General features: G+C 37.9%; 1 protein-coding gene across 4 annotated transcripts in view; it reads right to left on the bottom strand.

The window, feature by feature from the left end:
- The window catches only part of CKAP5 (cytoskeleton associated protein 5), an 86617-nt gene extending 70323 nt beyond the window's left edge, over positions 1-16294 (bottom strand). For 2 of the 4 annotated variants that reach the window (XM_081064349.1, XM_081064353.1), the window contains exon 1: positions 16222-16294. The gene's annotated coding sequence lies outside the window, so the exon portion shown is untranslated. Of the gene's footprint in view, positions 1-15493; positions 15982-16217 lie in introns of those variants that run through there. The other 2 variants (XM_081064350.1, XM_081064352.1) reach the window with 2 other exon arrangements.
- Between the last annotated feature and the right edge of the window lie 240 nt (positions 16295-16534).

Below are 16534 nucleotides of genomic sequence, written 5' to 3'. Positions count from 1 at the left end.
AAGAGACTAAACTGAACATGTAAAACCTTCATAATTCAACCAATTACCGGGTAGCGACAGTCTGTTTAACATGCTAAAGAAGAAACTGGTTAGGAAATGATTTAGTAAATATTACCTATGCACACGAGTAAAAAATGGACGAGAACATGGGGAAATAATAACAATTCATGTATCAGGAAAGTGGCATTTCTTGTGCTTTAAAAAAAATCTTCACTGGGGCCGGCCCAGTGGCTCAGGCCGTTGGAGCTCCATGCTCCTAACTCCGAAGGCTGCTCTTTCGATTCCCACATGGGCCAGTGGGCTCTCAACCACAAGGCTGCCGGTTCAACTCCTCCGAATCCCGCAAGGGATGGTGGGCTTGTTCCCCTGCAACTAAGATTGAACACGGCACCTTGAGCTGAGCTGCCTCCCAGATGGCTTGGTTGGAGCGCGGGCTCTCAACCACAAGGTTGCCAGTTCCATTCTTTGAGTCCCGCAAGGGATGGTGGGCAGCGTCCCCTGCAACTAAGATTGAACACGGCGGCACCTTGAGCTGAGATGCCGCTGAGCTCCCAGATGGCTCAGTTCGTTGGAGCACATCCTCTCAACCACAAGGTTGCCGGTTCGACTCCCGCAAGGGATGGTGGGGTGCGTCCCCTGCAACTAGCAACTGGCAACTGGACCAGGAGCTGAGCTGCACAACTAAAACTGAAGGACAACAACTTGACTTGGAAAAAATGCCTGGAAGTACACACCATATCCCAATAAAGTCCTGTTCCCCTTCCCCAATAATAAAAAAAGTTAAATTGCAAAAACCGCAATTACTTTTAAAAAAAAATCTTCACTGTAATTTTTTTGCAATAAATTAAACATAGAGAAATATGTAGTGCACATATTACCAGTGAAAGGAAGTTTTAAGCATTAACTAGAATTCTTCATTAGATCATATTCAATGAAGGAAACAAGTCAAGTTAGTGATTAACAGCATGGACTCTGGAACTAGAATGCTTAGTTCAAATCCTCATTGTGCTGTGTATTGGCTATGTGGCTTTGGACAAATTCCTGCCTCTCTCTGCTTCTGTTTTCTATTTGTAAACAGGGAAAAATAATACTACCTACCTCACTGGGTTATTAGAAGAATTAATTGACTTAAGTTTATTATATTTGTAAAGCACTTAGAAAAGGGCTTAAAATAAAGTGCCATATCGTATTTGGTAAATAAAATAAACAATGTTCAACAAGTATTTATTTTCTAACTTTTCTATCACATTCCTTTTAAAAATAAAAAGCAAATATATGGCTCCCTCCAACTGGCTGTTCCTAGCTCCTGTGTTCTAGTCCCAGAAGGAGTTAATGAGGATAGGGAGGAGAGATTCCTTGAGCTTGTAAGTTAGGTTTACTGAGGTGTAACTTACAAACAGTAAAATTCACTCTTTTTAGTACACAGTTCTATGAGTTTTGACCAACAGTCATGTATCCATCACCACCATCAAGAACATCTCCGTTAGTCAAATATATGGTGATGGAAGGAGAACTGACTCTGGGTGGTGAACACGTAATGCAATATATATGTGATGTATTACAGAATTGTACACTGAAACTTATGTAGTTTTGTTGACCATGTCATCCCAATACATTTTAATTAAAAAAAGAAAAGAAAGAACATCTACGTTAGCCAAAAAACTCCCTGGTGTCCCTTTGTAGTCAATCTCTCCCCCAGGCAATCACTGGTCACTCTAGTTTTGCCTTTTCCACAATGTCATATAAAAATAATCATTCAGTATGCACTTTTGAGTCTGGCTTTTTTCATTTAGTATAATACAACTGAGATCACCCACGTTATCACATAAATCGGTACTTTGTTCCTTTTTATTGCTGAATAGTATTCCAATGTATGATCCAACACATTTTGTTCATTGATTTTCCAGTTGAAGGACATGTGGGTTGTGTCCAGTTTTTAGCAATTATGGAAAAAAAAAACTGCAAAAGATTTTTATATGAACACAAGTTTTCATTTCTCTTGGGCAAAGACCCAGGAGTGGTAATGACGGGTGGTATGGTTAAGTGTATGTTTAATTTTATATGTAACTACCAAACTGTTTTCCATAGAAGCAATATGAACCATTTTACACTCCTCCTCTACTAGTAATGTAAGAGTTCAAGTGTAACTAGATAACTACTATTAATTTGCAGTATGGATCTGTATACCTATGAATTAAAACCAGTTCTTTCTGCTATCTAGTATGAATGGTTTGGAACACACTCTTCTATTTGCAAAACCAGTCATAGCTCATTTGGTATGAATTGTGGAAGTTACTTTATAACACTTTCAAAGGGCAACATCAATGAAAATTTCTCTTTTGAATCCCATTCAAGAGTAGTCAAATCTGGTCATATTATCTGGATCAACAAGCTATAAGGTTAAACAAAAAGTAACAAACCAAAACATACACATTACACATCTGTTAATCAGACTGGTTTTCCAATATTCAGAGGAGTTTTTCTGCAGTCTAAATAAAATTCCTCAACAATTGCTTTACATAGCAAGTCATATTAAACATCTTTATCAAAAGTGTAATTCTCTTGATTGGGAAGCAAAAAGAAGCTTACAAGAAAATATTTAGAAGCTTAAAGGGGATTTGAAATTTTTGTATGTTGGTGGTGGGTATGTAAATTAGAAAATATTTGATATTAACAACCTATTCCCAAGAGAACTGAAAACATATGTCCACATAAAACTTGGACGTAAATGTCAATAGCAGCATTATTCATAAGAGCCCCAAAGTGGAAACAACCCAAAAATCTATCAACTGATAAATGGGTAAACCAAATGTGGTACATCCATATAATGGAATATCATTCATCTATAAAGAGGAATGGAATGCTGATACATGCTACAACGTGAGTTAACCTTGAAATCATTATGCTAAGCAAAAGAAGCCAGGCACAAAAGGCCGGCCGTATGTTATACGATTCCATTGGTATGAAATGCCCAAGTCAGGCAAATCCACAGAGACAGAAAATAGAGTAGTGGTTGCCAGGGGCTGGGGATGGAAGGGGAAAGATAGGGAAAGTAGGGAGTTACTGCTATGAAGTCTCTTTTGGGGGGTGATAAAAATGTTCTAGAATTAGACAGTGGTGATGACTGCACAACTTTGTGAATACATTAAAAGCCACTGAATTGTATGTGCACTTTAAAAGGATAAATTTTATGGCATATGAATTGTATCTCAATTGTAATAAAAAATTTATTGACGGGAGAATGAATAAACAAGCTGTGTGTGGTATATTCTCAGAAAAGATTATATACAGCAGTGAAAACAAATGAAGTAAAAAAAAAAGAATTTCACAAACCATGCTGAGAGAAAAATAGCTAGGTACTGAAGAACGTATATGATTATGCAAACAAATAATATACTGTTTAGGGACACACACATTTGTGGTTAAAGTAAAAAGAAAAATGCAAGGAGGCTACACTGAAAACTGAGTATAGTAGGGAAGGCAGAGAATGTAACGCAGGATACAATCAAGGAGGGTTGCACAGGATATTGGTAATGATCTTAAATTGGGTGGTATGAACATGAGAGTTTCCTTTTAAAATTTAAAACATAAATAATTTATTATTTTTAAAAAGTATTAAATATTCTATGAGTTTAAAAATGAAACAAAAAAAGCTCTGCCTCTAGCTAATAGGATCTTATAATTTAAAAAGTTCCATACTATAGGGTTCGAGCTGAAATGTAGGAAAGCACTATTTAAAAAGAAAAAACAGAGAGAGAGAGAGAAGTACTGGGCTGGAAAGAAGAAAATTGACATCCCCAACTCCCTACTCTGCTATTATTAACTAGCTGTGAAACCTCAGGGAAGTCACTTAATCTTTGGGGGCTGTAGTGTTCTCGTGCATAAAACAAGGAGTTTGTATTAACAACTCTCCCACCTCTAAAATTTAATGAAACAGTACTCCACAACAACTATTTATGTAAAATAAATAGCATGCTTGCAATTCCAACTTCTTCAGAACTAAGGTATCTGCAGTTCAAGTTAAATGTCTAAAAAATGCTCTACTTCAGTGGTAAAAATCTCAAAGTCCCATTCTCTTTGGCCCTTGGTTAAATTACTATAAAGAAATAGTTTGCTTTATGCCAGAATCACAGAGGTAGTGATAAGATACACCCATAGCTTGCATACATGTGGGTTTTACCATCATTTTTCTTTTTCAGGCACTCCTAACCCTGGTAGAATATATTTTGTCCCCAGGTCAAAAAGTACAGATTCACAAAAGCCATTCAAAAAGCAAAATTTTAATTATTAGTCTCTTATGCCTGCCAAAGAAATATGGTAAAAAGTAAAAAACACTGATTCAAGAAGTGAGAAATATGAATTGTATTTCCTTCTCCATACACAAAGTACTGAGAAGAAAAGCTTCTAAATCATTTAGTCCCAGCTAGCACAATTTACAGCACCAAGTAGTCAGCATCAACATTCAAAGACATTCAGGGCGTGTACTCACGGTGCTACACCAAGCTGAACATTCTACTGTCAACCATCACTGAAAAGGGATTTAAAAGTGATACATTAAAAGCTCGGGGCAGATAGTTTCATTGGAGAATTCTACCAAACATATGAAGAAGAATTAACACCAATCCTCTTGAAAGTCTTCCAAAAAATCAAAGAGGGGACATTTCCAAGCTCATTCTATGAGGCCAGTATTACCCTGACACCAAAGTCAAAGATACTACAAGAAAACTACAGATCAATATTGCTGATAAACATCGGTGTAAAAATCCTCAACAAAATACTAGCAAACCCAATCCAACGGCATATTAAAAGGATTATATATCATAACCAAGTGGGATTTATTCCTGGAATGCAAGGATGGTTCAACATACCATAATTAATCAACGTAGTATACTATATCATTGTCCTTCATTAAAAGAATGAAGGACAAAACCCATACGATCATCTCAATTGATGAAGTAAAAGGCATTTGACAAGATTTAATACTTTCCATGATAAAAAAAAAATACAATCAACAAACTAGGAATAGAAAGAAATACCTCAACATAATAAAGACCATTTATGAAAAAGCCCACAGCTAACATCATACTCAATGGAGAAAGACTGAAAGCTTTTTCTCTAAAACCAGGAACAAAACAAGGATGCTGTTCATGCTAGCCATTCCTTTTTAATATAGTATTGGAAGTCTTAGAGCAATTAGGCAAAAAAAAAAAAAAAAAAAAAGAATAAGAGGCATCTAAACTGGAAAGGAAGAAATCAAATTATCTTTGTTTGCAGATGACATAATCTTATATGTAGAAAACCCTAGAGATTCCACAAAAGAGAATTGTTAGGATAAATGAATTTAGTGAAGTTTCAAGATACAAAATCAACACACAAAAATCAGTTGTGGGTGGACGGATAGCTAGTTGGTTAGAGTGTGAGCAACGAGTGTGGGCAAGGAGGCTGCCAGTTGGATTCCCACATGGGCCAGCGAGCTCCGCCCTCCGCAACTAGAATGAAGTCAATGAGCTGTTGCTCAGCTCATGGGTGGCCAGATGGCTCAGCTGGTTGGAGCGTGTCCTCTCAACCACAAGGTTGCTGGTTCAACTCTGCAAGGGATGTTGGGCTGTGCCCCCTGCAACTAACAATGGCAACTGGACCTGGAGCTGAGTTGCACCCTCCACAACTAAGATTGAAAGGACACGACTTGACTTGGAAAAAGTCCCGGAAGTAAACACTGTTCCCCAATAATGTCCTGTTCCTCTTCCCCAGTAAAATCTTTAAAAAAAAAAAAAATCAGTAGTGTTTCTATAAACTGACAATGAACAATCTGAAAAGGAAACTAATAAAACAACTCCACTTACAATAGCATCAAAAAGAATACTTAGGAATAAACCTAATAAAGGCAATGAAAGACTTGTACACTGAAAACTACAAAACAATGCTGAAAGAAATTAAAGACACAAATAAATGGAAAGACATCCCATGTCCATGGATTGGAAGACTTATAAAGATGTCCCTACTACTGAAAGTTATCGACAGATTCAACACAGCTTCCTATTAAAATCACAATAGCATTTTTTGCAGAAATAGAAAAATTCATGTTAAAATTCATATGGCATCTCAGAGGACCCTGAATAGCCAAGACAATTTTGAAAAAGAATAATGTTGGAGAACTCACACTTCCTGACTTCAAAATATATTATAAAGCTACAGTAATCAAAATAGTGGGGTACTGGAAATAACACAAATAGACCAATGGAATAAATTAGAGAAATCAGAAATAAACTCTCGCATATAGGGTCAAATGATCTTTGACAAGGTGCCAAGACCTCTCAGTGGGGAAAGGACAATCTCTTCAACAAATAGTGTTGGGAAAACTGTATGTCCATGTGCAAAAGAATCAAGTCAGACCTTTATCTAACACCATATACGAAAATTAACTCAAAATGATTAACGACTTAAATGCTAAGATTTAAAACTATAAAACTTCTAGAAGAAAACATTGAGGAAAAGCTTCTGACATTTGAATAGACAATGATTTCTTAGATATGATGCCAAAAGAACAGGCAACAAAAGCAAACAAACAAATAAAAAACAAATGAGACTACATCAAACTTAAAAACATTTGTGCATCAAAGGACACAACAGTATAAAATGGCAACCTACAGAACTGAAAAAAATCTGCAAATCATGTATCTGATAAGGGGTTAATATCCAAAAAATATGAAGAACTATAATAACACAAACCCAAATAATCCAATTGAAAAAAATGGGCAAAAGACTTGATTTTTCCAAAAATTATATACAAATGATCAAGAAGCACATGAGAAAATACTCAACATCACTAACCATCAGAGAAAGGCAAGTCAAAACCACAATGAGGTATCACCTTGCACCCAGTCGGAAATGGTTACTATCAAACCTTCCTCCACAAAACAACAACAAAAAACAAAAACAGAAAATAAATGTTGACCAGAATATAGAGAAATTGGACCCCGGGCAATGTTGGTAGAATTGAAAATGGTGCAACTTCTATGGAAAACAGTATGGAGGTTGCTCAAAAAATTAAAAATAAAATACATATTATCATATGATCCAGCAATTCCACTTCTGATACCCAAAAGAATCAGAAGCTGGGTCTAAAGAGGTCTGTACATCCATGTTCAAAGCAGCACTATTCACACCAGCCAAAGGTAGAGGAAACTCAAATGACCATCAAAGGATGAATGGATAAACAAAATGTGTTATATACATACAATGGAATATTAGTCATAAAATGACATAAATTCTGTCATGCCACAATATGGATGAACTTTGAGGACATTAAGCTAAATGAGACAGCCAGGCACAAAAAGACAAATAGTATGATTCTACTTATATGGGGTATCTGAACTAGTAAAATTCATAGAAACAAAAAGTAGAATGGTGGTTACCAGGGGTTGGGGGAACAGAGAAATAGGGAGTTATTTAAGGAACACAGTTTCAGATTTACAAGATGAAAAAGTTATGGAGATGTTTTACAATGATGTGAATGTACATAACCACCTTAAATTTCAGACTTCTGGCCTCCAGAATTCTGAGAATAAATTTCAGTTGTTTTAAGCCACCAAATTTGCGGTAATTTGTTACAGCAGCCATGGAAAACTAATACAACATTGTACATGTTTGAGAGCCCACAAAAATTTTCTGGAAGGGTCCATAGAAAACTGTTAACCGTGGCTATTTCTAAGAAGTGTGTCTAAGGTGGCTGGCTAAAGAACTTCTACTTTTCACTTTAATACCTACAGGCCTACTTTTTAAATATACAATCTTAAATATTTTATCATAATATTTTTAAAAGCTCTAAAAATTAAAAATTCCAGCTTGGAATCTTGAAGCTAGTTCTGCCTACACTCATCCCATAAAATAAGCCTCACTTCCCTCACTTAACATTTTTTTGGGCACCATAGCTCCTTTGAAAGAAGGAATTGAGTCTTATTTATTATCCCAGCATCTAGCAGAATGATTTGTACTCTAGTATACAATTCCTAAAATTGCATAATTTCATCAAATCATGGAAGACTTAAATATTCAATAAGTGAGTTTCTTGAGTTGTTTATAAATAAAATTTTGTATGTTGAATGTGTATGTCAAATGTGTCAGGAAAACACCTTATATTTAATAGAATTCTGAAGTAAATCCTTTTTCAAAGTGAAAAACTGCTCAGTGACAGATTTTGAAATTTTATACAATTTTTGCCACTGTTTTCTTAGTTACCTACTTTTTGATTATAAAATCCATTAAAAGAGGATAATTTTAATTTTAGAATCTTTCACTTTGGCAAAGCCACGGCAGTCGAACAGATGCTTGCAATAAATCTTATTGTAGAGAGCTCTAGTCAAGATTAAATTCAATCTAAATCTGTCATGTTGGGCTCTGGAGTTAGATCTGAATTCTAAAACTTGCTCTGTCACACATTAGCTCAGCCTCCGTTTTATCATTCATCATAACAGTGCCATCTTCATGTGGTTCCTTATTTAATAGACACTTCTAAAACAGCATGTGCCAGACTCTATTCTAAGCACTTCACATGTACTAATTCATTCAATTCTCTGAACTCTAAGTTGATACTATCATCCTCATTTTACAGAAGAAAAAACTGAGGCACAGAGTTTAAGTAACTTGCCTAAGGTAATTCAACTAATTGTTGTTATGAAGATTAAATGAGATTTTTAACTTATAGATGTTAAGAATCCCCCCAAGTATCTGTTATTCTTTGGGTATACAAGCAATCTATTCCCTTTTATCCTATAGAAAGCAGATTTACTATTACTTAAACAAGTAAATGCCATTTTATAATACTCAGGGAACCGTCCATATTTTGTTTGGAAGAATATCCCATATTAAACATTGCTCAAAATAAGCAGGCAGTCCTCTGTAGAAACAAAAAAAGCTGTTTTTATTTACTTCACAGAGATTCTAGACACAGAATTTGGTTTTCACTCCCAAGTGAAGCACTTACGCTAGTTTTAGTCTGGGAGAGTTTCCTTTTTTTTTTTTGTTGTGGTTGTGGTTGTTGAGAGCCCACTGGCCCATGTGGGAATCGAACCGGCAGCCTTAGGAGTCAAGAGCATGGAGCTCTAACCGCCTGAGCCACCGGGCCAGCCCGTCTGGGAGAGTTTCATGAGACTTTTTTTTAAAGGAATGTACCACATTTTTAAAAAGGACTAAAAGAAAAGTGTGTAATTACAGTACTGAAAAAAAATTCCTAAAATCTACACGAGACTTCATACTGCAAGTTGATAAGGACATAAAATGATAAACACAGCAAACAAATACAAAAGAGAAAAAATAATAAAACAGCAAAATTGATTAGGGAATGAGATGTTCTAAACAGCCAAGTTTGCCAGATATGAGGTTTATCCCTGAAACACCAATTATTTGTTTTTTTATACTGATCTAAGAAAATACGTAAGTCTCTTCTTAGTCTTAAACAAAGTATACTAATAATCATTTCAACTTTTCAGGGTAATCCAGTTGAGTAATCAATGCAGCAATACCCTCAATATCTATGGCCACAGAGGTGTGAGAGACGTTTACACCAAACTAAATGTTTCCAATGTGGTTTTGAATTTTAATGTTTTATTATTTTGTAGCTTTCCTTCCTCAACCTTTGTGATCAAGCTAGCACTTCTAGATAGCTTGTAGTAGTGCCACCTTTCTAATTTTAGCCTTGATTTAAAGAATGAAGCAGTATTGTGCATAACATTGTGCATAAAGAGGAGCAGGATATACTTGAGGGAAATCCATAATATTTGTGGCTGCTGAAAATACTTTTTTGGTTTATTTCCTGGCAGTTGACTTTTAGATAAATAAAATGCTACTTTAAGTCTTATGATTGAAAAAAAATAAAAAGACATCCACATTAAACAAACAAATTTCATTTCAAGAAATACTTGAGACTACTCAACCTTTTCTCATCTTTATAGGAAGTACCTAAAAGTCACTAACAAGCTACTAAGAAATATTATCAAGATATCAAAAAAATAGGTTTATCTCAATAAAATAACATAAACCATGTTTGAAGAGACACAAGGTCACCATGGCTTATCTGACATCATATCTATGCCCAAAATGTATGAACATTTAAACTGAGTCAGAATTTATGCTTTGAATGCATCTCTAAACAAAGATCATATCCCAGTAAACAAACAACTATTTACCAAGTCATGGAAAACAATATTTTCTATGGCATTTAAAAAGCGTTATCAGGAGAAAAAAGATCTCAATACAAAAGTAAGTTACAAAAAGGACTTGTTTGGGACATAAGTTTCCTCTGAAAGTTGGAGAGAACTGTATGAAATCATGTTTAAGCTTAATACAAACACTGGTGGAAGGACACAGAAACAGCTATATGTATGTGCATATACGTGGGTTAGCATACATACATATATTCTCCTGCGCTGTCTACTGAGGGGGGCCTAGAATAATGAGCACACTGAGCATCCAGGTTTTGGTTTCTATGTACCACTGTCCAATAAAAGGAACGAGGACTCCTTGGAGAAATGGTTCATTCTAGGGTTGAGGCAGGGAAAATAAAGATTAGCCTGGAGCATCTTGTAATAACAGAAATGCTCAAAGAGAAAAAAAGAATGGGGGGCATGTCAAAGGGACACAGGAGCCAATCTGAAAGAGCTCCCAATAGTCAAAGTTGGAACAATTTGAGGAAATAAATAACGTAGAATCAGACTATAACTCAAAGTACAAAACAGATACACATACTAAAATAGATAACTAGTTGAATAAAGAAATAAATGGGGCAAGAAGAGACAAATCTTAGAAAATTCCGAACAATCTATGTAGATACTGTTCCCTCCAGGAAGTGGAACTTAAGCCCACCACCCGCTTTGAAGGTGGACTAGATTTAGTGACTAACTTCCAAAGACTAGGTATAAAAAAGGGAAAATAGTAATACTGCTACTTAACTTAGCAAACACTACCTTAACCAAGTGATCAAGGTTAACATCATCGGCGACGTTATGTGGATGTCACATATTCTCTGATAAGAAATGATGGTATTCTTCTCCAAAAATACAAAACCCTTATCTAATAATAAGAAAAACATCAGACAAACCCCAAAAAAAGGATATTCCATAAAACAAACTACTACGTACCCCACAAAATTGTCAAGGTCATAAAGACAAGAAAGACTGAGAAACTGTCAAAGACCAGAGAAGACTAAGAGAGATGACAACTAAATGTAATCCCTGAGGGGGCCGGCCCGATGGCTCAGGCGGTCGGAGCTCCTAACTCTGAAGGCTGCCTGTTCGATTCCCACATGACCCAGTGGGCTCTCAACCACAAGGTTGCCAGTTCAGTTCCTCGAGTCCTGCAAAGGATTGTGGGCTTTGCCCCCTGCACGTAAGATTGAACACGGCACCTTGAGCTGAGCCGCCACTGAGCTCCCAGCTGGCTCAGTTGGTTGGAGAGCGGGCTCTCAACCACAAGGTTGCTGGTTCGATTCCTCAGTCCCGCAAGGGATGGTGGGCTGCACCCCCTGCAACTAGAAAATGGCAACTGGACCTGGAGCTGAGCTGCACCCTCCACAACTAAGATTGAAAGGACAACAGCTTGACTTGGAAAAAAGTCCTGGAAATACACTGTTCCCCTTCCCCAATAAAAATAAATAAATAAGTAAGTAAATAAATGTAATCCCTGAATAGGATCCTGAAACAGAAATGCAAATAAACAAACAAACAAACAAACAAATAAATAAATGTAATCCCTGAATTGGATCCTGAAACAGAAATGCAATATGAATAGAAAAACTAGAAATCCAAACAATATCTGGAGTTGAGTTAAAAGTAATGTATCAATGTTGGTTTCTTAATTTTGACAAATGTACCATGTAAGATGTTAATAGTGAGGGAAACTGGGTGAGAGATACATAGACATTCTATGAATCATCTTTGTAACTTTTCTGTAAATCTAAAATTACAAAATACAAAGTTCATTTAAAAAAGTTTCCTCTTTAAAAACAAAAACCCGGGCCGGCCTGGTGGCTCAGGCGGTTGGAGCTCCGTGCTCCTAACTCCGAAGGCTGCCAGTGCGATTCCCACATGGGCCAGTGAGCTCTCAACCACAAGGTTGCAGGTTCGACTCCCGCAAGGGATGGTGGGCTGCGCCCCCTGCAACTAACAGCGGCAACTGGACCTGGAGCTGAGCTGCGCCCTCCACAACTAAGACTGAAAGGACAACTTGAAGCTGAATGGGTCACCCTCCACAACTAAGATTGAAAGACAACAACTTGACTTGGAAAAAAGTCCTGGAAATACACACTGTTCCCCAATAAAGTTCTGTTTCCCTTCCCCAATAAAATCTTTAAAAAAAAACAAAAACAAAAACAAAAACCCTGTCATTTCTCTTTTAAAAAGTCATGGCTATGAAAAAATAATTATTTTTTTAAAAGAGGGAGCACTACACACCTACTAGAATGGGGGGAAAAAACAAAAAAAAACAAAAGACCAAAACCCAAAAATTAAATGCTGACAAAATGTGGAGCAAAAGGAACTCTCAGTTATTGTTAGTGGACGTGCAAAACGGTACAGCCACTTTGGAAAAAAGTTTGGCACTTTCTTACAAAGCTAAATACTGTTTTAACCATATGATCAAATAATCATACACCTAGGTATTTACCCAAGTTAACTAAAATTTATAGGCACACAAAAATCTGTACACAAATGTGTATAGCAGCTTTGTTCATAATTGTCAAAAACTAGAAGTGTCCAAAGATATCCTTCCATAGGTGGATGGAGAAACAATATGTGTGACACATCCATACAACAGATTATTCAGCAATAAAAATAAATGAGCTGTCAAGCCACGAAATGACTTGGGAGATCCTTAAATAGATATTGCTAAATGAAAGAAGCCAGTCTGAAAAGGGTATATGTTGTATGACTCCAATTATATGACATTCTGGAAAAGGCAAAACTATGAACAATAAAATGATCGGTGGTTACTGGTGATGGGGGGAAAGGAAAGGACAAACAGGTGAAGTACAGGGAATTTTTAGGGCAGTGAAAGTATTCTCATGATATTGTAATGGCAAATAAATATGATCCATTTATCAAAACCTACAGAACTTAACAACATAAAGAATGAACTTTAATGTATGCTAATTTTAAAATCAGGAGGTTGCTTTTTAAATTTAGGAAGTTGGGGGATCTCAGATAATGCAAACTGTGACAAAAGAATTTAACTGTTTAACAAATGAAACAACCTTACTTTGGGGGGGAGGGGGTAAGTGCTGACCTAGGTAACTTCAGAAATGAATGGGATCTTGTAAGACTAAAGGCAAAAGGAATTGCACAAAAGCACTGTACTCTAGTTAATAAAAGTTGTTTCCCATAGGAGTATGGGTTAACAATTCACAGATAGGGAGAAAAAAAAAATCTGTGCTCTGCTTTCATTTCTGTGGGGAAATCAGGCGATATACAAGCAAACAATAAATGACCTATCAGAGAGCAATAAATGCTATGAAGTAAATAAAAATGAAAAGTAAGGTAAAAGTGATCAAGAGGGCTACTCTAATTGAAAGCTTAGCAAATCCCTCTTTAAGGAAATGACATTTGAGTTGAGACCTGAGTGGAGCCTGTATACAAAGACAGGCTCGAGGCAGGGATAAAGCAGGGTGGGAAGTTCCAAAAAAGAACAGCAAACTCAAAGGCCAAAAAGAATAAGCTTAATGCGTTTGAGATATATCAAGTAGATAGGACAACTGCCCTGATTGGAATGAACTAAGTAACATTCTGAAATCTAGAGGTAAGAATATGAGAATCATTTAAGAATCTCAAATCTCTTACTAACAATTGTCACCCCAATAAATTTTAATCAAAAAAAAAGAAAAAAGGTTGAATTATAGAAAAACAAACAAACAAAAAAAGAATCTCAAATCTCTCCAACACTGACCACCAGGAATCCACTAATGATAATTAGATCAAGATCTTAATTTTATGCACCCCCGTACCCTCCCCACTGTCACAGCTATCCATCTCCCATATGTTAAATAATGCATTTTGAACTGCTTCATCTTGCATCTAAAAACTACCATGCCTATGATCCCTATTTCATCATGTCTCTGATAGAAGTATCCCTAACAGATCCTATTACTTCATATAATACAACCACAGGTTAAAAGCAAAGGCCCTGGAGATAGACTAACTTGGGTTAAAATTCAGGTTCTATCTGTTGTACGTGAATGATCTTGAATAAGTTGCAAAAATCTTTCTAAGACTCAGTTTCCTCATCTGTAAAAAATTATGAGGATTAAAAATGATAAAACATTGTACCCAGTGAGTATTCAATAAATGTTAGCCACTGCTAGAAGTAGTTGAGCATTTATACTGTTCAAGAATGAGAGCTGGGCCAGAGGGGTTATGGAAACTACAACATGCTAGAGCAACTTGTTTGAGAGATAAAATTGTCACACTCCCTTAGGTCAGAAGCTTTGTCTTTTTCTGGTTCACTAGTCTATTTATTCCCAGACTCTAGAATAATATTTAACACACAGTAGGCATCAATTTCAATATTTGTTGAATGAGACTCCATTAAGTCAAAGTAACCTAAGAGAACCTTACTTTACTCCAACATAAAGAAAGTTTTCATTCCCCATCAAGATTTTTAACAATATCCTAAGGCATTGTTAAAGATGTTTATTATTTTTTAATTGCCTCGCCAAAACCTAGAACGGTGTTTATAATAGTAAGGTACTCAAATTTATTGCAATTAAAACTCTGCTGCTAAAACTGAGCTGTCAGCTGTAGAAGGCTATACCACTGTTCGTAATTCAAAGCTGATGATCAAAACCTTAAAAGTAATAAAGAATAAGGTATATTAATTGTTATGAAATACCTTTGCCTGCCATTGCCTGAATGAACAGACTTTTTTTGTTTTGAATGAACAGACTTTAAAAACTTGTATTAATTTTTTCTCATGAGTTTACCAACTAGGTTTAATTTTTACTGACAAAAATTAATTGATTTCGCCCTTCTCTGTATCATTAAATTTTATAAAAACATGAAGGTCTGTCCAGCCACTTCAGAAAAGTCCCAATCTTTCAGACGTCTTAAAATTTTCAAAAGATTGGTAGCTTAATTTATTGGATCTTTAGGTCAAAGAAGGACTTTTCAGGGTGATTAAAATGGAGATAGGAGGGGTTCACCTCTCTGAAAATGAGTTTTCAATTACTATAATTATGTATAAAATAAGACAGGCAGCATTTCTGGGCCAAGATTTGATGCCTGGGTTCCCACGAGAATTAAATTAGAGCCATGCATACATTTGGGGCAAGTTCTGCAAAATTCACTTCATCCTCTATTGATGCTAAATAAAAAAAAAACTCAGTTAAGATTCACAACGCGAATGTTTTCCAACACACATTAGCCACTCTGGCTTTCATCATCTTTCATCTTTCATCATCTTCTATCCCAGAAACAAAACGGGATGCATTTAAATCCTGCCTGACAATTACCACGATTGCAGGGCAGCTCTCTCAACGGCCAAAGAGTAAGAGCGAAGACGTAAGACTCCCGTTCAAGTGCCAAGGCCTGCCCCACGTGAATTGCTGGTGACTGTATTCGTCCCTCAAGCCTTCAGAGCCGGAAAGATACCTAACCTCCACTGACACCTTTGGCGACGGAAAGCAGGCGTGAGGGCGGAGCGGTACGATCGGAATTGTTAAAATCGCAGCCAGTCGGCGGGGACACAGGTGCGCAGGCAGGGCCCGGTCCCGCTGTCCTTGTCACGCTCTGTGGCGACCAGGCCCTGCACAACCGCCACGGCCCTCATAGGCTCTTATTCACTCATTCATTCATTTAACAATTACGCGATGGACGCGGTAGCAGGGCCGTTGCACAGGGTCCCCGCCCCAGTCCCGGAACGCCCTCGGCCGCCAGGCGCGGCCCTGCGCCTCCCGCATCCCTGGGACGCGGCCGGCCGCACCTCGCCGCGGCGCGCTCCGGGCATCCGGATCCCAGCCCCGGCCTCGGCCGCACACGAGCGCCCACGCCCCCCGCCCTTCCAGTTGCCGGTCCCCCGGCCTCCGCCCCGCTTTGCCGCCTCAGACCCGCCGGGTTCGTGGGGAGAGGGAGGCACGCGTCCGTGGAGCCCCCCGCCCGGGATTCAGGGACCCTCGGCGCGCGTGACGCCGGGATCCAGGGGCCTGCGCGGGTGGGTAGGGGCCACTGCCCACTCACCTACCTCCGCCGGGTCAGAACCAAGGGGCCTGCTCTAAGCCGTTTGAAACCGCTTGGGCCGCCGCGCACCCCGCAGTGTCCTCGTTGTTTATTGGTCCTCGACGGACCGCCCATCGCCCTGTTATTGGTTCATTTGAAGGGACAGTGGGCACGCGCCGCCCGCAGCCTTAAAGGGGCCGCGCGCGATCTTGTTTCCTTGGGGACCTGCGCTGCCTGTCTGGTGGGGAAGACGTTCGCTGGAGCGAAAGCTGCCGACCACCCGGCAAAGAAGCGCTAAAGGTGTGTGGAGAATTAGTTGTGCATCCCCAGCGGTCAGC

The sequence above is a fragment of the Rhinolophus hipposideros genome (genome assembly GCF_964194185.1).
Source record: "Rhinolophus hipposideros genome assembly, chromosome: 10".
NCBI lineage: Eukaryota > Metazoa > Chordata > Mammalia > Chiroptera > Rhinolophidae > Rhinolophus > Rhinolophus hipposideros.
This window is presented reverse-complemented; position numbering and strand designations above follow the sequence as displayed.